General features: G+C 37.8%; 1 protein-coding gene across 1 annotated transcript in view; it reads left to right on the forward strand.

The window, feature by feature from the left end:
* The first annotated feature begins 811 nt into the window (after positions 1-811).
* The window catches only part of LHFPL2 (LHFPL tetraspan subfamily member 2), a 54449-nt gene continuing 31185 nt past the window's right edge, over positions 812-24075 (forward strand). The window contains exon 1 of the mRNA XM_005427275.3: positions 812-878. The gene's annotated coding sequence lies outside the window, so the exon portion shown is untranslated. The remainder of the gene's footprint in view (positions 879-24075) is intronic.

The raw sequence follows: 24075 nt of genomic DNA on the forward strand, positions 1-24075 counted from the left end.
GATATTCTATGATCCTATGATGATCTTTGTAGTCCTTCACTGGACCCTCTCCAGTAGTTCCATGTCTTTCTTAGCCTTCTGCAATTCAAGCAGCGTAGCTGGAGAACTTGCCAGTGAGAACTGAGGCAAAAAAATTACAGGGTACCTCAGCTTTCTTCATGTCCTGGGTAACCACATCTCCTGTTTCCTTGCAGAGAGGGACCACATTTTACCATCTTGCTTTTATCACAAACATAGCTGTTGAAGAAGCTTTTCTTGTTGTCCTTGATGTCTCTGGAGATGTTCAATTCTATCAGGGCTTTAGCTTTCCTAGCCGTATCCCTGGCTTCTCAGACATTCTGTCTATATTCCTCCCAGGCTACCTGTCCTTGCTTCTGCCCTTTGGTTTATGTCTGTCTGCAAACTCCTTGTTCATCCATGCAGGCCTGGCATTTCTGCCTGACTTCCTTCTTGTTGGGATGCATGGTCCCTGAGCTTGGAGGAGGTGATCCTTGGATGTTAGTGAGTTTTCTTGGGCCTTTCTCCCAGCCAGGGCTTTGTCCCATGGCTGCTTCACCAAACTGATCCCTGAAGAGTCTGAAGTCTACCCTCCTGAAGTCCAGGGTTTGTGCTTTTTCTTAGTGCTGTCGTGGTTGGAGTGATGTCTAGAATAGCTGCGTTTCTAGCCAAGCAAAAGTGACCTGGTAGTCAAATATTACCCGTGTGCATATAATCTCTTACAACCAACATTTTTACCATTCCAGCCACCAATACTAATCATGAGTATTGTTTTAATGTTTTTGTCTCTGTACTTTTCTTATGTTTTACATCAGTTTTTTTCTATAGGTATTGCCAGGCATCTGAAGTGGTTGACTAAGACCTAAGGATTTGGAACAGTGGTGAGTCAATGAAATTCTGATCGTATTTTCTGTGTTTTCACATGATGAAGTTTTACTATTGCAGAGGAAGGATGAAAGATGTTCAGTAGTTTATACCTTTTGAATATTTTCTTCTGAGCACAAAGTTCCTGTCCAGAGCATTAAGCAGAGATTTTAAGGAGAGGAGGAGGTAGTCTCATTGGCTGCTCTTGATGAGTGAAGCCTCTCCTCATATCACCGTGACTTTGAAGAAACCTTTAAAGTAACAGTTCAACCTGTACTTTTTGAAGTGGTAACTTGACCCATTGTATTAAAATAATGATGCCTGAATTGCCTTTTCACAATAATGTAATTTTATACAATTAGTGATTCTAAAATGAGATATCATTCTAGAATTGATCATTCTAGAATATAACTCTAGAAACCTGAAGTAAGTTAATAAATTACTTGTTGAATTTAGCTTACAAGACAAATTTTTTTTCTTTAAACTGCACTCTTTGTTTGTAGTTTTTAACTCCACCTCTGCAAGCTGTGGAATCCTTTGTAAAGTTAAATTATTTTCCTGATCTCCTATGCTTATTGCTGATTTTTTGCATTGTGTGTGCCAAATATGTATCATTTTGACTAGAGAAGAGTGCAAGAAGGATCTAAGGAAGAACTTAAAAAATATAAAATACTTTAAAAAGTGAGTTTTGTAATCTTTTTATAAATATATTATTTGCATTTCCCTGTCTGTAGGTGTAGGCTGTCAAAGAGAGCCTTACAAATGTGCCGATAAAATCAGTGTTACTTGTACTTAACAATTATATAGTAGAAGAGAATCACAGAAACATTCAGATTGGGAAAGACCTCCAGGATCATTGAGTCCAACCTTTGACCAAACACCACTATATCAGCTAAGGACATGAAGCGCCACATGCAGTTGTTTCATGAACACTTGCAGGGATGGTGACTACCACATCCCCTGGAACCCATTCTAATGCTTAACCACCTTTTAAGTAAAAAAATCCTTCCTGATGTCCAACCTGAACCTTCCCTTGGTGTAGTTTGAAGCCATTTCGTCTTGTCCTGTTGCTGGCTGCCTGGAAAAAGAGACCAGTGGAAGAAGAGTAAAATAATACTTCCAAAAGGCAACTGCATTTTCTTACCAAGAGACAGTTATTTGGAATAATGTAATGTTTCTAGTTCTCTGGTTTCCATGGCAGAGCCAATTTATGTGAAATATTTCATATTTAAGGGATTTTGTTTGATTTCAGTGCTGTTTGCAGCAAATGTTTAGAACCCATGTATTTCGTTCCATGTGCTGTTGACTTTGGTGACCAATGCACTGGGAAGCCTTTGCCTTGGCTTTTTTGTTTTTTGCTGTAATGGCCTCTGAAAAGTATGTTTGCTCTTCATTTCAAAAATTAGCATTTAATTACAACTTAGAAGGCATCTATCAGTTTAGAATATTTGCATTCATGTGGGTCTATATTTACTATGTCCTCTTTATTTCTGGTAGCATGTAACTAGAAAAAATAGATGAGTGAATTTAAAGTTTGTCAGTTAGTTCTGGATAGTTCTTCTTTGCCTACATTTCAATCTGCCCTTTGCTCCCATCCTCCACTGCCTGACAATTACCAGGACTAAACTGTTGTATCCATGTAATCATCAGTGCGCAGATGGAATGAAAGCATTATAGACAGTTCATATATCTATATTCAACAAAAAATACAGATATTCTTTTCTCCAAGTTTGACGCTGTTTTAGAACGTGATGCTTAAGAATTGAAGTGACTCTTATTAAATTCTCTGGAATTGCTTTTTGGGTAGTGTTACAGGTAATATAACTTACTTTATAATGGTGTGCCTCAGACCAGCTGAGGCGGAAGTCCTATGACACTTAACAACAGAACAGAAACACAGCATGTGCATTAATAATCAAACTTAAAAAACAACTTGAGCGACTGTTAGCAGCAGCAGGTGGGAAACCAGTGTACAGGGTTAAGTGTAGTGGTGATGACAAAACTGCACAACTGATAAGATTAACTGTGAGGATCTAATATGTTTAAATGAAAATTGGAATGATAACTTCCCTTCATAACAAAATATGTAAATAATGTCTCTCTCGTGAACACAGCAAAATCAAGTTGTCCGCATTTTATTCAAAGGCATTGCATAATTTGTCTTGGGGAAAGATTTGAAAATAGCTAAGCACTTATTTGCATAAAAATCTTCAGTTGTAGCAAAATAATTAATAAGATTGTAATTGGAAGCACTAAATAAACTAAGATAAAACTCTAAAGGAGTAAATTACCTTCTGCTAATCTCTTATTAAATTCTTTGGTATTTTGCTTACTCTTTTGAGCATTCACATAGTTCTTCACTTGTGTGTGCTCCTTTTGTTGAAATATAAGTGAGATAGAAGCTTATTAATGCCTTTTCTAATAAACATAATGGTTAGACTCCGTAACTATATTAGGCAAGAAAGCACCAGTTATTTTTGGTTTTCGTATAATATTAGCCAAAAAGTGATTGCTTAGTGCAGGGGTGCTAAGATCCTTCCAGGACCTCACATCACAGCTGATGGTAATCCACACTCCAGTGAGATGACTCAGCAAAAGCAGATTTTTCCTGTGTGCTGAGTCTAGTTTAGACAGCGTGCAAAACTTCAGATAAGATAACAATAAACAAAAAGCTAAAGACCAAAAATGTCCTGTGTGTCTCTTTTTCCTAGCACAAAACTATCACAAAAAAGTTTCCCCCCTCTGATGAACCCCTTGTAGAGCCCAACAATAAAAAACAAACACCCATAATCTAAAAGTACTGATTCCAAATTGCACCTCACTTCTATTTAATAGAAACAAAAATAAAATTGGAAATTTTTTTCAATTTTCTTTCATTTTGTCTGTCATTAGAGGGAATAAAGGACATGCTAGTGAGTCAGAAAAATATTATGTTTTCAAGTTCTTCGGAAGGCCCTGGGAACTTTCAGGTGGTGTAAACCACTTTGAACTAATAATTTACTTATGGATTAGCAAATGCAGTGGTTCATTTTCGTGTTATTATTAATGGAACCTAGTACAGTTCTTGACATGGAGATATTATACCACAAGCAGTGAGTAAATAGCAATTGCTGCTACAGGAGGAGGTGTGATGTAGTGCATAGAGCTGCCTCTCCCAACTCCTGCATTTGACTTCTGCCTCTGTTATTAACCTGCTAAGTGATATTAGGAAAGGTAATGAATTTCTTACTTCTCTTGTCAACTTAGATTGCAAAACCTTTTGTCCACATATTGAGCCTCTGTCCTTGTCACTGTGTTGTCCTATGGAGTCCTTAATTTGCTATAGTATTACAATTTTTTCTCTCAGAGTTTCCCATTAGCTCTCAGAAACTCACTGTATTATGTGGAATCCTGAAAACACTTGAATATTTCTTCTGCAAGAAGAAAACTAGTAATGTTTTCCAGAGCATGGTTTAATATTGCATCTGGTCTTGTGCAACTCAGGCTGATGCCAAAAGGGATACTTCAGCCTTTTCTTTCCCTCTCTTGCATCAGCCCCCAGTCCCAAGGTGAGTTCAAGGTAAGCAGCTGATTCAGGAAAAAAACCCCTAACTGCCAATGAAGGAAAACTAAATCAGGAAACTGTGCTGGCCTGGCTTGTCCTGTGGATGAGAAATTACTAGATGCAACAAAAGGGACAAAGACACAATAAGCAGCTGGAAGTAGGTGGGAAGAGTGATGCTGTTTCTTTCAGCAACAGGTAATAAATATACCAGATGAGACATAGCATGGAAACCTAGGCTTATTAAGAGCTGCATTTTACAGCTCTTACAAGAGCTGTATTTTGAACTCAACAGAAGAGTGTCTTGCAATGGTTGTGACAGCCCAGCTACAGTTCTGATGATGTTAATTGTTGATACTAGGTGTCCCTCACTGGGTGTATTTTTTTCTAATACAACTTTCTAATTGTTTTTTTTTTTTCCTGAAGTAGCAGTTATCTTTGTTATCTGCATTACAATTTCAAGGCGTATTTCTGATGCCTAAATATAACCTTTTATTTTAATTTCAACTGAAGTCAACCTAGCAAATTGGATGACGGGAGCTGCTGTTGATGTGATAGTTTCTACAGACCGTATATTCATAATTTCTCCTTTAAAGTCTGTCAAGAAACTTGATTTGTCCTTGAAAATTACTTGTGTAATTGGAGTTGACTCTTTGAGGGGCATTTTTCACTCACTGCCCTTTCTCTTAAAAATGTATATAACAGATTAGATTGGTTTCTTTGATCTTGCTTTCTTTGTGAGCCTCATGTAATACGATCTTGTCTTGAAGGACCTGTCTTCACCATAAGTTTCCATAAAACAAAAAAAGGGATGAGCAGGACTGAGGAAGAGAGACATGAAATATTAATATTATTTTGGAAAACATAGTGACTAACTAAGTGAGGAGCCTTTACACATGCTTGTGAGGACAGGGATGTTTCCCATCAGTTGCACTCATGGGCGAGGTTGCTGAGTGAATTCAGCTAAGCAGTAGGAACAATTCAGCAGCAGAAAAAGCAAGTGTGCCTCTGAGAATGCTGCAGCCCAACAGAGACCCTGGCTCTCAAGCATCTGTGAGACTGACCTAGCCAATGATGTTACTGAAATTTCACATCTGTTATTTCTTACTGCCCACTTCTTTGGCAACAGCCAATCTTCATTTTTTCCATTATAGGCAGCTGCTGGAACTAGAACGAGCTTAAGCTTATTTTCAGATGTGCTAAATAGACTACATTTTACCTTTCTTCCTTCCCCCCCCTCTTTCTTCCGCCACATACTGCAGCATACTGACTTGTTTCCAAAGAGCAGGATCTGTGAGTTGCATGCTCAACATGTGTCTGGAGATAAGCAGATGTGTTATCCTTGTGCATGCAAATAATTCTTTTAAAAACAGGGCCATCATGATGTCTGGGAAAAGAGATATTCTTGAAGAGAAACTGTCAGTGAAATCTATATCAATTGCGACAGAACTCACCAACAGTTTCATTGAAACCTGCTTTCAACCCTGGATGACTAGACTTACTTTATGAAGAAAATGCACAGAGCTCAATGGTGGAGTCAAGTACTTTATTACCAACTAGAACTGAGCTGCTTGAAATAATGAATTCCTTTTGCATTTCTTGAGGCTGTCTTACCATTTTTCTTCAATGTCCCACAGAGGAATTCTCTTACATCCTTCTGGCCTTTCTTGCTTTAAACTATTGGAGCTGTTTGATTACTTCCCAAAGCAATTAAATGGAGGAAGGTATTACAGCCTGTAAGCAAGCTGGAAAATAACCTGTTGCCGGCTGTTCAAATTCCTGCATCTAAAATTGCGTAATTGGAGTGTAAGAATACAATATATTTTTCCCCAATAATTTATGGAGGCAGACCATGGAAAAAGCATTCAATGACAGTTACAAACTGAGAACTGGCCAGCCTGATGAGCAAAGGTTGCTGGCTGAACTTGTTACAAATAGCAGGGAACCACCAGAATTCCTTCACTGATTTTTAAATCAGCGTAAGATAATAGATGTGACTTAATTGAGGAAGTATACTAATGTATGTAGTACGGTATCCCTGACAGTTGGGTGCTGCGGTCTGATCATGTTGCTGCAGTTTTGCATAGGGATAGTGCTTCCCTCAGAGCACTAGTCACAGATCCCTGCTAGATAGTGCAGAAGGACTTGAGACAAGGGCTGTATTATAGTGAGAGAACATTACCAACTTTCAGTGCCATGTGGTGGATGGGAGGAATGGATGGGAGGAGGTGAGGTAACATACCTGACCCAAAGGTGGGTCAATCTTATGCTATATATGCCTCCTAAAATACTTCAATATGCCCATGAAAAATGCCTTTAAAATAAGTATTTTATTGTTTCTAAATATTAAATGTTACTCTGATGAAATACAGTTTAAAAGCCTGATAAAATTCTATATTGCTGTAATTAAAAAAAAAACTGCTCTACCAAATGTAGGCTGATTATTTTCTTTGGTTTTGTGCTTTTTATATCTCTTTAAATCTGTTTTTTTCCCTAAAACAAAACAGTTTTGTCTGCTTGTAGAAGGTTGCCATTGTCCTTTACCAGATTGTTTTCTAATCCACTTCTTATACAAATCATGCAGGAAGATAAATATTTTCCTAAAGATTCTTTTGGGGGTAAAATTTAGTGCAGTAGACAGTGAAAAAAATTTATAATCTCTAAAGATTTATGGATTTTATTAAATGAGGGAAAAATCTTTCCCTGCAGATAATTTTTTTTCATGCATTGGAAAAGTTTAATCTGAGAAGAACAAAAAAAATTCTATATTAGGGAGCTTGAAAACATCCATTGAAGTCCAACTAGTTTTCCAGATTGTGTTGAGCATGAAATTGGCTACTGTTGCTCATATTTCTTCCCGAAACTGTCAAATCCATTAGATGTATGATAATAAAATACTCTTGCATGGGTGTATGTAAAGACAACATTATATTTAGTGCAATTAAAGCATTTTTTAAAGTCTGCCTCCCCGGCATTCTCATGGATAGTTATCAAGTTCTTTTTATTTGTTGCTGTATTTTTTTTAATGATTGTTTTCCTGGCAGCTGGAGCAACTCTACCTCAGAGTTAATACTAGCATACTAAGGCTGTGTCATGTAGAGGGCATGCTGCTTTGTCTGCGTGTTAAGTAATCTAAGTGAATCAAAAGCAGGTGGACCAGATGCCACGACTCTCACTTGGGAAACCTTTATCCCATTTATTTTTATTTCTTTTAATCACTAATCTATGCGTATAGTTCCTTCTTTTGAAAGGAAATGCATGAACAATAATAGCACACTAATCTGTGCTGCATTTCAGCAAGTTATTGCAAAAATTCATCACTTCTGTTTTAGGATGGTGCTCAACTAACAGTGATAAAATAGGAATTAGGATTAGCTGTGCAAAATCATATTTTTTAGTATGTTTTATGACAGTCTGAAAGACTGCTATGTTCTTTTTTCCAAATGTGTCCGGAGGCACAGCTCAAAACATTAAAAAAATCAAAACCTATGGAAAGGCTATCAGAAGTTTTGTGTGTTTCCAGGTATTTGAGTATCCTTAGAAGTAATCTGGTTACGTTGGCACACTTTTAATAATTTTACCTATTAAAGCATCAAATATCTACGTAACCTGAGCAACTTTCTAATGTTGCCTCAGTTCAGTTCAAAATGACCAAATTATTATATGTTTGAAGTGTATTGCAATCATCAGAGAAAAGAAATTGTTTCTTGGCTGAAGTTGTGGAATGTAGTAATTGCCTGTAGTTGTCATGATCTAAGGAGGCACGCATAAAGTGGGGGGGAAAAGGGTTTTCAAATACATAGATCTTCTATAATACTCTGGAAAATATACGCATGGAAATAATAAGCGTGGAAAAGCGAGAAGTTTTGCATGCACTTCTGAGTATCAAGTCTCAACTCCTCTGTTAAAAGGATTTCTGTTTTTAAAAGTAGACTTTGTGGAGTTTCACAAAGGTTGATGAAAATTAGAGAAGCATATTAAGAAAGGGATGAAGAGCAAGCAAAAGAGTTAAAAAAAATGAAAGCCAGTGGCTAGAGAGCAAGGACACAAAGGTTGAAAGCTTAATTCCCTGTCTCCCACGAAGTGAATAACAGTTGTTCTTCCTACACCCCAAGATGGGAGCTAGTAAACTTTCAGGTGTCCAAGTGTGAGGTGTCTAAAGTGTTAGACTGTTGCAGGAGCTTCTGAGGAATAGTGATGGTGTCACTTCAATTCAGTGTTGTGCCCAGCTGCTTTGGGGCTTAATACTAGGGTGGAAAGTATAGCAGAGAGCACAAAACAAATACACTTCTGAGAAGGGTTTTGTTAAATCATTTTAAAACTAGACTGTAGAAAGGACAAGAAATAAGCTTTATTACTCTGGTACACTGCAAGAAAACCACAGGGCTCACTTGCTTTCTCAGAGTGTAAGATGTTTGTGCTTAGACATCTGCAAAACTTACGACAGAGTTTTCATTCCTTTTCTTCTGTAGGCTAATGATACTGAGTATGTTACAGCTCCTGCTCTGCAAGTTCCATTTTCACTTCTTCTTACGGGAAAAAAGAAGTTATTTCTACTTGAAATACACTGAAGTGTTTTGCATAAGTAAAGAGTTCATTTTCTTCAGCTGTTGCATTACTTCCCTTTTGAAAAAATATTTTGAATCTAAACAAGGACTTTGGTTCCATTCTTTTCCTTCTTATTATAGACTAACCAAAAATTGTCAGCTCCATAATAGATCATACAAAAATTCTGTTTACTCTTTGAATGAGTTCTTCAATCCATCTTTGCCATGGATATAGACATCCCTTTCACTAACTTTGTTGCATTTAATGACTAGAGAAATGGGGCAGCCTTTGTCCCCATTTGTGACTGCTGTTGTGACAGAGCAGCTAATCAGTACATTGAGCTCAGCCCACTTGCTGAGGCCATCAACTTCATCTGGGGCTTGTTCTTGTTCTCACAGTTTAGTGACCAAATTTTGGTGAGAGCCTTGAGTAAGATGCAGTCCATTTGTTCTGCTAAGAGCCCAGCTGTGGATATATAAAATCCCGTTTCCCTATTGCTCCTTGCAACAACAGGTTTAATTGTTACGGGCTCGTAGGAACCAATTAGATTAACAGATGTTAAAGGGAGCCAGTTTCAGGTCTTGGTGGGAAACAGTAATTTGAGAAGCCTTGTGTAAGGGCTTGCTAACACCTAGGTGATGAGTGTCTGGGTTTGAGGCTTTGGGTGCCATGAAAACTGCATCACTTTTCTCCTGTTTGCTGAGGCCAGATGGGAATGTTTTTAAGAATAGCAGCCAGAGCACATTCTTACTTATTTTAGCAAATGACAGCATGTTCTAGAAGCTCATCATTGATTTTGTTGCAAATTTCCCATACTGCATTAAGCTCTGTTGACCCCTTATGTTCGTGCTTGCTTGAATGTGTCTTGTGGAGAGAGTTTATTTTGGGGTCTTTTTGGTTTTTAGTTAAAATATGAAATATCATAACAATTCGATGTGACAGAGATCTGTTAGTTCATCTGCTTAATCCGTTGTGGAATCAGAATTGCTTCCTGCTGGGTGCAACCTGAGAGAAAGTTTTACATGTTGGAAATGAGGGCAGAAGAAGTTTTTTTTTTCTTGTTCCTCTACTGCCTTAAGTTGTTTTGGTCAGTGCTGCAATAGCAGAATCTGCTCGCAGCAATGGCTCAGATTTACAGATGTTTATGTAGATATTGAAAGGCAATTTGTTTATGGCTTTTCAAAAACTTAGTGCGAGTTTCAAGGCTTTTCAGAGAAGATGAATTTTAAAATATAAAACTATGTCTTCACATGTTTTCTCAGTCACCTTCTGATTTATAAAGTGTTGATTCTTACATGCCCACTTGTACCTTGAATAACATTTGAATGATTTTGAAATCATAGAACAGAATAAGAGCTTTTAGCAACCAAGGCCCAGTCAATGTTGTTTACTTACTGATACTACTCATTAATTTTACTTGGTTGGTAGTGGAAAAAATAACCCAACCATAGGATTTAACATCATCTATGCCCCTGCAGTTTTGGGCTTGTTCCATCCTATACATGGGTGGAATGGCATACGATTGCTATCAAAAGCTGTCCAATAAATACTTGTTATTCTCTGTGAGGAAAAAAATGAAAGTTCTTTCAATTTCTGAAATTTTTACACAGCAAAGGAGATACATTGGAATTCCTGTATGTGGATCTTGTTGTGCATTCGCTCAGAAATTACCAGTTGCAGATGAAAAGCACTTTTAAAACTATGTCTTGATTTTGTATCACCAAAGTTTGATACAAAATAGTCTGGCATGTGACCAGGGGTGTCGCCTGCATGCTTAATGTCTTGATGCATATATGTAAACTGACAGATTCCTCTTTCTCACCGTGGTAATGAAATTGTAAAATGTAATTATGGGCACCATGGTTGAGGCTCCTAAATGTGTGACTCAAGGAAAACACTAGATATGACTCATGATAAAATCACAAGAGTTGGAAATCATTTGAGCTCACTTGGTTTCGATAGGTATCAGCTATAGTTGCACATTTCTTTACAGGATCATGCTTGTAGGTTCAGCTAGCAGCATATTTTTGTGGTATTATCCATGCTAATAAAAAAGAAATTAATAACACTGGGAACTGTGCAGTGGTATTTTGAGGATGGAACTTTGTTTTCTGTGCCAGCTGATGAAATAATAAGTATTGATTTAAGTAATTATACCCAATGCTTCACAAAGGGACTATATAAGTTTGACTTCATATTCGCAAAACATAATATATTAAATAATGTGACACAGAACTTTACAGTGTGATTCATTGGAAGCTAATGTAATATAAAACGTAATGTATTTAATAACAGGATCACGTTCCAAAATAGGTCCATAAAGCTGGACTTTCGATATTCCTATGAATATTTACAATCTTACCCAACAGAAACAGGAGTCAGAATAGCAGACTCTTGGGTGAAGAGAAAGTGAGACCATTTTCCACTTGAATTTAATCTATAGTTCTGTATTCTCAGCTGTTTGTGTATTAGTCCCATTTACTAACTGGCAAAGAGTGCAGTGATGCAGTGTCTATTGTATAGGTCCATCAATTTGCAGCATGCCTAAATCAGTGAGAATTATATGAAGTTATGTATTTTGTCAGATTTTCCAACCAGGGTGGCCTAATCCACCCAATTTTTTTATACATTTTTAAAATGTTGGTGATGTTAAAACTTGGAATAGTCAACACAACTGTAAGAGTCATTGTATGATCCACCTGAGTTTAATCCTTGAAGTGAGAAACAGCTGTGGCTTTTTCAAGAGCTATTCATGCGCTGTTTGTGTGCATGCAGTTATGTTTGAACAGGGAAGGGTGTATCTGTATCTGTAGTGACACGGGTACACGTCTGCCCAGTGTTCTCTGAAGGTATGCGTGAAACTCCAGTTGGCTTCAGTGAGAGCTACTACACCTTTAGTAGTGAAGTATGTGTTGAAACACACCTCATGCTAAAACAGTCCTCTAGAACTTCACAGAATTTGGCATGCTATTTGAAAAATCCTGCAAAAGGTTGTTCCTAGAACACTATTAAGTAGCTTTAGTTCTTCTACCTCATTATATTTGAGACTTTTTTTTCACTTTGGGAGTCCATAAATCAGAAGGTTAAAAGATGCTCAGAGAGAAATTTTGCAGATAATAGCCATGGATATTTCAGAAGTCTTTGAGAAGAGGAGAGCAAGAGATAGAGAACAGTATATAAAACACTGGACCTTTTGTCATTATACTAATTATTTTTGGAACAAAATCAGTGTTCGTCTTTGGGACATGAGTGTATTAAGATGGAAAAATCCATTGAATCTTTTGTGAATGGCTCATACTCTCCTGCTTTTTAATTTATAAATAGTTTACAACTCACAGCTTAATTTGTTTAAATTCTTTGATTTGAGGATCAAGAAAAAGATATTCAGACTGAACTCTGTCTCTCAGGGCACTAACAGTCTGATATTTCTATGATACAGTTTAGAACAAAGTCTGTTGAGTAAAACTTGTATCATTTGATATAAATTTATTATAAAAAAATAGATGGTTTTGCCATGGAAAAGTTATTTTAAAAGTGGTGGAATGAAGGGGTTTGCTGACGTGTGATGAAGTACATACTGCAGTAAGGAACATATTATTTTAATTAAATGAATGGACAAGTCTTTGTGATCTTACTATTCTGATCAGCTCTTGATAAAGATCTAGACGGAGTTTTCCAGTTGCTAAAGCATTTTGCTGACTTGTGCACGATGGCTAACACAATAAGGGTTGACAGCAGCTATACTGATTAACATTCTGGCTTTATAATTTTCGTAAAATAAGAGGCATTGTCCCAGATCATTATTACTACCTTTAGTTCTTAAATGTTAGCATTAGTGTTACTTATTGCTGGATAGTAGTTACATCTGTTAGTTATAGCTGAACAGAATTACCTCCTTGCTCCTTTTGAAAGGTAAATTAAACTGTGCCCCTTTGTTTCAGGGCAGAGCTCCGCTTTTGGTACAGAGCAATTCTTGGTAGGTGAATTGTCCTTTCTAAAGTAGAAAAGACTAAGGGGAGCTATAGTTTTGCAGAAGGAGAAAAGAAAATCTTGAGATGCTAAATCACGCAGACATTTGGTAAGTTGTATGCCTTATATTGATTATTAGTGAATCAAGAGCAGATTCAAGTCCTTTCTTTGCTAAGTGGAAAGCTTTCCTACAGCTATATTCAGAGAAGAGCATTCCATACTGCTTAACTTCTGCTTCTTTTTAGCCATTGTAGGAATACACTCCAGAGTTTGCAGTGTTGTAGAAACTATAAATTATGTAGCTTCTGTCACTGCAGTATTCTAGCACAGTATTTTGTTTACCCATAGCCACCACCTTTGAAATGCAGAGTTGCTTCATACAGTTCTTTGTTGTTCTAAGCTGACATTTACATTTTATAAAAACAATTCGTATTCAAGCAACGATTTTAGGCCTGAGAGACAATTTGTAATTCTTTATCTAAAGAGAGGGTGCTACTGTACCTTTAGTGAGAGCACCCATTTTGGTTGTGGTGATGTACGACTGAAGTGGGGACAGTGAAGTTTGATCTGTAAGTTTTAAGATGTTCTTCCTGAAAGTGAGTGATGGTTTTGTTTTTTTCTTATCCCAGGATTAATAAGAAAACACTAGTTCTTTACAGAGTTTGATGTTCTCATATTCAAAGTCTTACTGCTATTCTCCTCACATTTTCAAGATGACTTTTAGCTCAGAAAGGGAAAGAAAATAGAAATGCAGAGCAGATGGGAGCCTGATAGATAAGCTCCTATAGCAGCAGTTTCAATGTTGGTCAATAACAAGTATATACTATGCTTGTTTGGAAAAGGATATTGAGCCAAGACTGTTTTGAAATGTGCTTTTATCAAATCTCTTTCTAACTTAGTGTTATCCAGAATAGTTTGCAATTGTTTCAACTTGCCATTTACCAGCTGATGCTGCCTGATAACAAAGTGATGAAGAATTTTCTCTGATCTTTCTTAAAACCTGAAACTTTATGATGTTAGTATTTTTCACAGGTCTGTATTACAGACTTTGACAAGAATGAAATTGTTAGCACAAACTAGAGAGATTAGTTTGCTCTGAAACAGCAAGCAAAGCTGGACACAGTTCATCAAGAAGTCCTGAGTTGTGTCCTTGTTCACTCATACTAGGTAAAGATTTTGAGTCTTATCTGTGTTTGATGTAATTAACTCTTGTGTTGAAGGAGAGTTTGAATGATTTCTCTTCCCCATATAGACTATGTCTTTTAGCTGTAGTGCATAAGTGGTCCTTTGTTTGCCTTGCTTTGTTTTACATACTTTTTGATAGGGTGTTGGTTTGGGGGCATTTTTTTTCTCCCAGTGTAGAATAAAAAAAAATTCCAGGAAGGGACAATAACTGTCTAACAGACAAAAATTGCATATTAATGCTAAAAATCACTAAAATACTTTGAAAAAACCTTCTTACTGTGTTGGTTAGAAAACTGGGTCATCTGTATGTTTCATTACTGTGGTTTGATTTATATTGTCTAATTGCAGCTAGATTTTTTGGGGCTTTAGAAATGTTCACTCCATTAGGAAAAGCGGTACTTCTTTGTTTAAAGAAAAATTGCTGGCAGGAGGTAAGAAAATCTGTAAATACACACACCTGTTTTGTATGTGTACATATTTGCAAAATTTTCACTGAAATATAAGTGCCTCTTTCATCATAATCAGAGGCTGTTGTGGGTTGCTGGCTGAAAACAGTTTGAGTCCTTGAATAAGATACAGCATACACTGAAGCTGGATTCCTCAGTATAGTCTCTTTTGTTTGGTTTTATTTTAATTTTTTTCTAAGAAAGAGTGGCTGCACATTAATTCTTCAATAGGAGTGGGAAAATATTTGATAAATTTGATAAAGGCACTTGGCAGGGATTCATTTTATAACAAAACATGGCTTGAAAGTTTGGGGCAGTGAATCATATCTTGGTTTCTCTTTTTTGTTTAAATAACTTATTTGGAAAACAAGCTAGATGAGTTTGCTTGAGGGCAGTGTAGGATAGGGTGGACAGAAAAATTTTGTCCAAGTTTATGCTGGAATTTTCATTGGATTTTAGTGTGTTGAGTTTGTATCTCATTTATGGTGTCAGACTTTATGGATAATGTCTCCTCAGAGGTGATGGGCATCAATGTCAGACCAACCCCTTAGCTTCTGTTTTGGTGTGCTGATAACATATGAACAGCATGTGAATGAGGCAATGCAGTGGCTTGACCAGTGCTGCTGAGCATCAGGGACTGTCTCTGGTATATGAAAGTGGTGATGTATGATCTGGGATCTTCTGCAGCACTTTTATTTCATATGCTGTTGTTGTGCATATTTATGTTAGGCCAGCAAATCTGTTTTGTGGTGTACAGTTCCTCTGCAGAAATCAGAAGTAAAATTGTGAGAAGAGAGAGATTTTTACATCATCTTATTTCTGTAAACTTCCTGGTTGATTGTATTAATTTTGGAGGAGACATCTGGAAATCTGGCTCCAAATATGTTAAAACTCAGCCGGCAGCTATTAGTAAACATACAGAAGAACATCTGCAGCAGCTGCAGCACGACTTTCTATGCCTCTCCTCACGACCTAGCTTCAATGACAACTTCTCTTACGATCTATCTATTAAGACTTTGATGTAGAAGTGAAGAGAAGCAGATGTAAGATGTGATCCCTCTGAGTTACTAGTGGGTATTATAAAACAACAGAGATGGAAGTGGCTTAGCAGCTGTTTCTAGTTAGCCATGACTTCTTGTGTAACTTGGTGGTGATGCTTTAAGCCAGGGATAGAAGAGTATGGATTTCTCTTCCACTAATGCAATGTAAATATTTGCACAGAAGAAAAACAATTACGCAGAGCATTATTCAGTAAGGTTGTGAGTCCCAAACATAGAATCATAGTGATTATCTTTGTTTAAAAAAAATGGAAAATTTTGTAAGGCTAGATGATTACATATGCTATCTCCATGATAATTTTCAGGCCATTAATATCTTTATATTCTAGTATTTCATTCACTTGAATGCTTTCTGTTTTCACCACGCATTCTCCCGTTTTCACATAAGGCATAACATGTTTCCTCAATTTGTCTTATTTACCTCATTAGTTTGTCATAATTTTCCTTTGTTCTTCCAATGCCAGCCAAAATGGAGACATTTGCTTCTTTATTTGTAGTTAAATGTTATGAATCTCAACAGTGGCAGGGAAGAACAACCAACAGGACAGGCAGGCTGAGTGACAGGGTGAGCTTCTGCAACTGCTCCAGTCTGACAGCATTCAGGCAGTGAATTTTGCAAAAGGTCAGGTCTGCCAGTAGCAGCAGAGCTTTTGTTTGGAGGATAAGGTAGATGATTACAAAGAGCTGACACCTTTGGGTAGAGATTGCGAAAGTTTATTGCTGATTTTCTAGAAGTTAATGCAGGATCTCTTTGAAAGAGGAGATAGTGCAGTGGAAGTTTGCTTCTTCATAGAGATGTGTGGATAGTGAGACAGATGGGTATCTGTGACACAAAGCCTTAAGAGCATGGACTGGCAACACATGAAGTTCTTGCTTTGTCTTGCTACCATTGTGGTTCAGTGGTCCATTTTATGATTATACTGGTAGACCAAGGTCAAATACACCCCTACAGAAGAATATGACCTTGTTTTTTTAAGGACCTCTGAACTGGATCTGCATTATTCTGTTTTAATTATTCGTTAAAGTGTTCTCATGCTAGCTATGGAAGAAGGCAGTTTAAACCTTTGATGAGCAGGGCAAATCTCTTCCTTTTGTCAGGAAGCCCAACTTCTTGGGCTTTAAATGCCATTTTCATCAACCCGTGAAACAGCATAAGGAAAATTTAAATCGAGCTTTCATTCTTCCTACTTAAATAGAAGCTTCCTACTTAAAACAGAAATCTGACTTCAGGCATCAGCTTCTTGTGTAAGGACTTATCTTTGACTTGCAAAAGATTATCTTAAAAGATATAAAATGTTTTCCCTTGCTCTTAGGATAATAACAACAGTGACAAATGGAGAGCCTGTAGATTGCACTTCATGGGGGAGAAGTGAGTGACTGGGGAGGGAGAAGTAAATACAAGTATCCTTCCTTTTTTCTTTGCCAAATGTTATATTAACTCTATTGAAAGAAGCTAGACAGAAATTGAGAAGTCCTAATTAAAATGACAATGAAACAGAACAGGAAAATCAATTCAACCCACACCTGAGAAGCTTAATTTTTTTTTTTAAGGAAGCTACCAACAGAATGAATTAATGTTGAGCTTAAAGGTCATTAAAAGGTTATTTTCAGTTAGTAAGGTGTCTTGTAGCTGAATACAATTTACCACACTAGAGAAGAATTTTTTTTCCAACTGTTGTACATATTTTTCATATGTGATTTTCTTTTAACTCTATGAGATTAGAGAGTATATTTTCTCTGTATGTTCTAATGTATGTAATGCAGTACTCCTGGAATTGGATACATTTTGAATTTTCAGACTTGTTTCAAACATTTGTCAGCTCTAGCTGATGGCTGCAGTTGAAGAATAATGGATTGTTTTCAGCTTTGTGAATGGTGTTTTTCAGCAAGCGGATGTTAGAAGCATTGAAATTCAACTTGCAGAGCTCCTCATAGCAAAAAGCAGTTTTTTCTCTCAAAAGGGTTGTTTGTGTTTTGGGTTTTTTTAAGTAGCCCACCCCAGTAATCTTTAATCCTGCAAGACTGGGACAATTGCTATGGACACAAAACCCAGGCACATTTGTATATTTATTATGTAAGTAAGGAGAATTAAAAAAGAAACATATTCTTATAGTCTACTCTGTGAATAATGTTTGCATTACAAAAATGAAAGTAAAGGAGGATGTTTTACTTTCTTTACTGTCAGAGGCTTCTGTTAAGGAGAATGAGGTGGCTGGCTGAGAAAATACCCCAAATAGACTGTGAAAACTTTGAGTTTCACTTAGGATCTTATTCTGTTTGGGCATGCTAATGCAATAACCTGGGACTTTGGGCATCAAATGGCAGCTTGGCCCACCTCAGAGCATTTCCCATATTGGCATTTACTGTGCACACTTCTTGCCAGTTAGCTCTACCCTACTCAAGCCCCTTTATTGCTTTCAAGGTTTCTTTGTTAATTCAATTCTTCAGCCTCTGTTACACTGCGAAAAGCCCTGAAGGGCTGAGTTTTGTCGTTTGCCTAGGTGACTAAAACAGGATTTGTGTTAGAGAGCCTTAATATGTGGCTTAAGTAAGAGAATATTCCATCAATAACTGCTTTTTACCATTTTGGTATTCTGTTTTCAATCTCCATGGCTAAATCAGTGCTAAAAGCTTTTACAAAATCTGCCTGGCCGCATAATTTATGATTAGACCTGAGGGATGAAGGCTGACTCAGCAGTGTATTTCACATAAACAAGTGTGCTTAGAGTTGTGAGTTGAAAAGGCAATTTCTCTGGCACACAGGCAATGTAGGACATTTTCAAAGCCTAGACAAACCGAGACAATGCAAAAAAAAAAAAAATCAAAGACGGGAATATTTCATGCTCTGACTTGTAATTTTAATTGTTTTGGGGTTTTTGCTGTTCTCACATGCCAAGCTAGCAGCAAAAGCTTGCTATTCTTTTACCTACATTTTGAAGATTGTGTGTAATGTGTCTAAATCCAAGTTCCTGAAAAGAAATGCTTGCTTTTGGAGTGTCTGAACTCTTTTAGGAGCATAATCTACTTTCTTCTCTCAGCAGCATGTTGAAATAAGTGGGTTAAACCCAAATACAAGTCAGATACTTCTCTGACAGGTTTGAAATCTGAAAAATGGCTGAATGTGCTCCTCCCTATAAAGTATTCTGGAGAGTGGGTTGAACAGGTTAAATGCAACTTCTTCAAGATTGGCTGTAACCTCTTACACAAGTTTCAAATCTATATTCAGTATTATTAGATTTGGTTTGTAACCTATTTTGTCAGTAATGAGTACCTAAATTTTTCCCTGTTAAGAATAGGATTACTTCTTTGTCTGATTGACCTGTACATTTCTCAAGAAAAGCATGGAACAAGGGGAGCCTTCTGCTAAACTTATGTGTCCTTCCCTCTCTGACCTCCAATTTCTTTGTTGAAATATGTTGCTCGGGAGTTTTTTCCTTAGAATTTCAATTTTTGAATCAGCCTTTGGGACATATAGTTTAGAATATGGTAGGACATCCTGACTACCCAGGAAGTATTTTCACAATAGCAAAATATTGTCTTGACAAAATGCAACTGCTAATGAGTAATTACTGCTGAAAATAAATGGCAGTTGAACTGAATAGATCATTACCATGTGGAAGTGAAACCATGTGACAAATATCTGAAATCTCTGTTTTGTCCAAATAGGCAGTGAAATATCTACATTGAAATCTTGAACTGAAGTAGTTTTTTCTCTTCCCCTTACTTCTCCATCTAACACTTTCAAGGGAATTCATTTATTTCTCAGCTCACATTAACACAATGGAATTTTAGGTTGAAAATAACTGGGAAACTTAATTCAGATGTTTCATAAATAAATTGAGTTTTGTCTCAAATAGATTTTTATTGTGTGTTTCACAACTGAGTTTATTTATAAACTTGCACAGTCTGCAGTTTAATTAAGCCTAATCTTTCCCCAGCACCCACAGGAACTGCCAGTGATACAAACATTTGGGAATTCTAATTGTATATACAGTGTTAGCTAAATCCTTTCATCTCTCTCAGAGAAATTCTTTCCTGTCTCTTATCTGGAAACCAAATTACTGAAGTTAGTATCCCCTCTTCCTGAAGGGAAAAAGGAAAATGTGATTTTTTTTTTAATACAAATTTATTAACATCCTTATTATTTGGTGGAAGCTGAGTCTTGTTGCTTTCTTTACTGTGTGTCCTTAGACATCTTACAGATGTACTTTATTTTTCTATGTGATATACACTTACAGCAGTTTTAAACTAAATATTTATTGCAGTTGGAATTTTTAAATATAAATGTTAACACTGATTATTTAAAACTCTGAGAGGACATATTTTGTGTTCAGGATTAGTATACCCAACTCACATGAACGAGTGTAAAGGTGTTTTCAATTAAGCATGTAATATTAAAAGCACAGAGCACTTGACAGTCTAGAAAGAGATGGAGTTTCTCAAAAAATATATTCCACTTTCCAGGAGCCCAGAGAAGCCTCCACCAGAGGCCTTCTGTCACTAATCCCATGTTGGGAAGGCATATCTAATGTTCTGATTTCAAAAGCATCCTGCAATAAAATCAGTATATTGAAGGTAAAAAAAAAGGCTGGAAAAAAGTAGATTGCTGGTACTAGATAAGCAAACCAACTGGAAGTTTGTTCTTTGAGAGCTCACTTGGACAGTGTGTGCATATTTAGTTTTTTTAATGTGCATGTGTAGTTGTAGTTCTCTTAAGCTCCCATGAGGAAATGAGCTCTGAGACAGAACTTGGAGGATAGTCATGGTAGATGATGTCAGGAAGAGAGCTCGGCCAAAAAAGCCCTGAATGCAGCACAAGAATGTGATGCAATAATCTTTGATTCTTGCTGCAGACTGCTCGGTGTGTGGTGGGGTTTTTGTTGCTTTTCCCTTTTTTTCCCAAGTGCACAAGTCTAACCTGTCAGCTGGTGTGATGAATGATGCTGGTCTGTAGCTGGAGAGCGATGTGGCAAGCCCTTCCCCGCTTCAGGACACTTCATGCTGCAGATCTGTGATGCAGACCCAGCTCTGTCCAGAGGGCTGTGGGACAGGGAGAGGCCACAGCCAGATTTGTCTGTCTGTGCAATAAGGATTGATCTGCAGGGAATCATTTGGAAAACTAAGTCGTGGATGTCTTTCTGCATGCTCAGGATAATCAGCAGCTTCACAATTACGATTAACATCCTTGCTCCTAGCTCACGGCATGAAGAGAGCTGTTCTTCCCAGGTCTCTCTGAAACTTTGGGGGGGTCTTGTCTAGCACTCTCTGACAGGTATGTGGGGGACCACAGGCTTCTTGTGTGACTCATGCTGGTCACAGCAGCCCACCTGCTCAGTGTCAGAGCCAAAGGCTGGGCTGTTCAGTGCAGGGGCAGAAGTGCTGCTCCTCAGGCCACTTGCTGCTCTAATTTTCAAACACAAGTGTTGCAGCTGGGAGCTGGATCACCCCATCCCTGTTTTTGAGGTGGGTTTAAGGGCTTATTTATTTATTTTAACTGCAAGGGTTGCCAGGATTTGGTGTTGTGGTGGCGTCAGCAGGCTGTTACGTATGAAGAATAGAAAGAGAACTCTCAGAACTTGTCTGGAGTGTATTGTTTGAGTATGGGTACAATTGTAATGTGGGTAAGGAGGAAGAACTTTTAATGAAAACAGAAGAACTATTTTTCTAGTTTTAATCTGGAAGTGGGTGGGCTGCCCCTGGATAAAATTGGACCAGTGTGACTGAACTACAGAAAAATAAGAGTGACTGCATAAAATTATATTGTTTTCTAACCACACAGATATGAGCTAAACAATAAAGATGAGTTCTCTGTGGGTAATATACTGCACACCAGCCAGTGAGTCACTGAAGCATTGCTAAAGTGAAATAATTCCAGCATGTGACTTGACTTGTGACTCCAAATGAAGAAATATCAGTCATTTTGACATGTTTTCTGGAAGGACATGTTTTCTTTTTCTAGGGACCCCAATTAATGGGGAGATTTAAGCAATTGTTGTGTCCCACTGTAACTTTTGTAATAACGTCCTTCAACTTGTCATGGTGAAGGCCTTTATCTGGTTTTCTCCCCTGTGCTCCCTGGGGTCTGGTTCTGCCACCTTCCTACTGCCCAATGGGGTGCTTTTCATCTTCACTGGAAGCCAGTGCAACTTGCACACTGAGAAAATGCCTGTGTGCTTCCTTCTTGGTTTTCTTCCCTACTCTTCTCTTCTGGATTAACTTTTTACTGGCTTGTCAGATTCAGTCACCTCACAGAGGGATCCAGTGGTTACTAGAATGGTAAAAGGAATGAGAAAAGTGTGTCAGGGAATGGGAGGAAAAGGATCGTGTTTGGTCTCCAAGGAGTCCCTGCTAGGCTGGCTCTGCTGTAGCATCGAATTCCACTCTCACGACGCGCGTGTGGACATTGTAAAGTCGTGATGCAGATGTAAAACAAGGGACCTTTGAGAATGCTGTCATGCAGAGTTTTTAAATGCCAGATTTGAGGGTACTTGTGCAAAATCGGTACACTTCTAGGTGCTTTTCATCTGTTACTGTTAACCACTCGCTTGCTATCCCTGAGTAAGTTCGTTGGGTTGCCTCCTGGAGAGACCTTAACTGTTTCTTCACTAGTGAGCCGTGTCTCACTGATCCAGATTCTCCATCTTCTTCCAGCTCACTTCATTACTTCAGCCCACCCAGTCTCCAGATATGGTGTGGTTATTGTTGGGTTTTTTGTGTGTGCTTGGTAGGTTGTTTTCTTGGGTTTAGTTTTTGAAGTTCTTTCACTGTTTCCTTCTTAAGCAGCCCCCCAGCATGGCCCTTTGCATAGCTCAGTCACTGGCAGGAGAAGGAAAAGCATGCTCTGAATTGAGCTTTGATTTCAGCTCTGATCTGACATGGTCCACAGCTGATTGAAATCACGTGTTGTCCCCCAGGGAGGGTGACTGCTCTGCTGGTCTCAACAGGACTCCAGCTTGGCAGAAAGGTATACAAAGTAAGGATGCAGACTATGGAGGTTTGAGTCACTGGGCAAGCCTACAAAAGGCCTCCAGCTGCCAAATCAGGGTAGATGTGCACTCCTCAGTGTAATGAACCATCTGATGGAGTAGAAGAGTTTTTCTATACTTACAAAGCTTTCTTTCTTGAAGAAAAGGTCACCAAATGCTTTTAATACTGAAAAACACATCTTCATTTTCTAGAGCATCTAAATTGTTTGGCTGAAACTTGTGCAAAAAAATTCAGCCTCAGGCAGGCATCTGGTGTGGAAAGTTTCAGCCCAAACTGCTATTTTGGCAAAGTTGTAAGCAATGAAAATATATTTTAAGAGTGGAAAGTGTTGAATAATCTTTGTACTAAGGCAGAACTTATATTTTTGTAGATAAAGGGAACCTGTCATGAAGTCTGAGCCTGAACTGCAACAACTTTCATTCCACTTTCCTGTAGAGGGATGCCCTTACCCAACTTGAAATTCTCCATCAAACAGCTGTGTCAATTGAACATTTTTCTAGCACTTACATAGTTATTTTATGCAGCCTTAGCTGTTACCAAAGGGAATATGGAGAGGCTCTGGGCTAACATAACTATAACTTGAGGAAAAAATTACCTTAGATTGTGATATCATACAAAGGCATTCTTGCAGGTTCCTGCAGCACACTGCAAATGTCAACAGGAAGACAAGCAGAAGATTCTGTTATGGGATCTAGTTTTATAATTATTTCTGGACCATTTTGAGCATATACATCACCTGGGCTGGAAATTACTGCAAACCCCCTTGGGTGTCTTGCATCTGCATCCCAGAGGAGGTGTTCAAGAAACACTGCAACTGCCCTGCACATCCTGTTTTGATTTGGTTGATTTATTGTCCTGTAATTTATAGAGTGGCCATGTGAAGGGCATGAATCTCCAGTTTGACTGATTGCACTGTAAAAGAAAGCTCTTTTCAGTTCACCCTGAAATACTTACCACATTTCTGTCCAGCCATTCAAGCTTACCCCAGCCACAGCTGTTTTCATGGCTCTTGCTGAAACTTGAAACTGGAAGAAAGGTAGAGAAAATCTTTATACAGATTTTTTTAATGGTAACCCTACACAAATTTTTTTTCTGTTCCATTATGTTTCTTATGGCTCTATTCAGTGCTGCAGTTGTTTTTACAGCTACCCATATAGGCTTCTGTTTTCTGTTTATGGTCAAAATTGTTTGTTGGACAAAACGTTAATCTGTGGTGGGTTTATGGGCTGATTGTGAACCAGAACTCTGTTTCTAGGATCCTAGCAATATCACTTCAGTTACTATCATATCTACTCTTCCGTATGAATCAAGGCTTCTTGTATCTTCCCTCCTGTCACATTTTTAAGACCTCTGGCTGTTGGTCTCTCTTGCCATCTCTGTGTATTTTGCTGAAATGTTAAGCAAGAAGCTGGATGCTTTGAAAGTGCACGTAATCACTGCTTTCTGTGTTTTGGTGGGAGTACTAACACTTTTCTGAATT

Source organism: Geospiza fortis, unplaced genomic scaffold (genome assembly GCF_000277835.1).
Source record: "Geospiza fortis unplaced genomic scaffold, GeoFor_1.0 scaffold201, whole genome shotgun sequence".
Lineage (NCBI taxonomy): Eukaryota > Metazoa > Chordata > Aves > Passeriformes > Thraupidae > Geospiza > Geospiza fortis.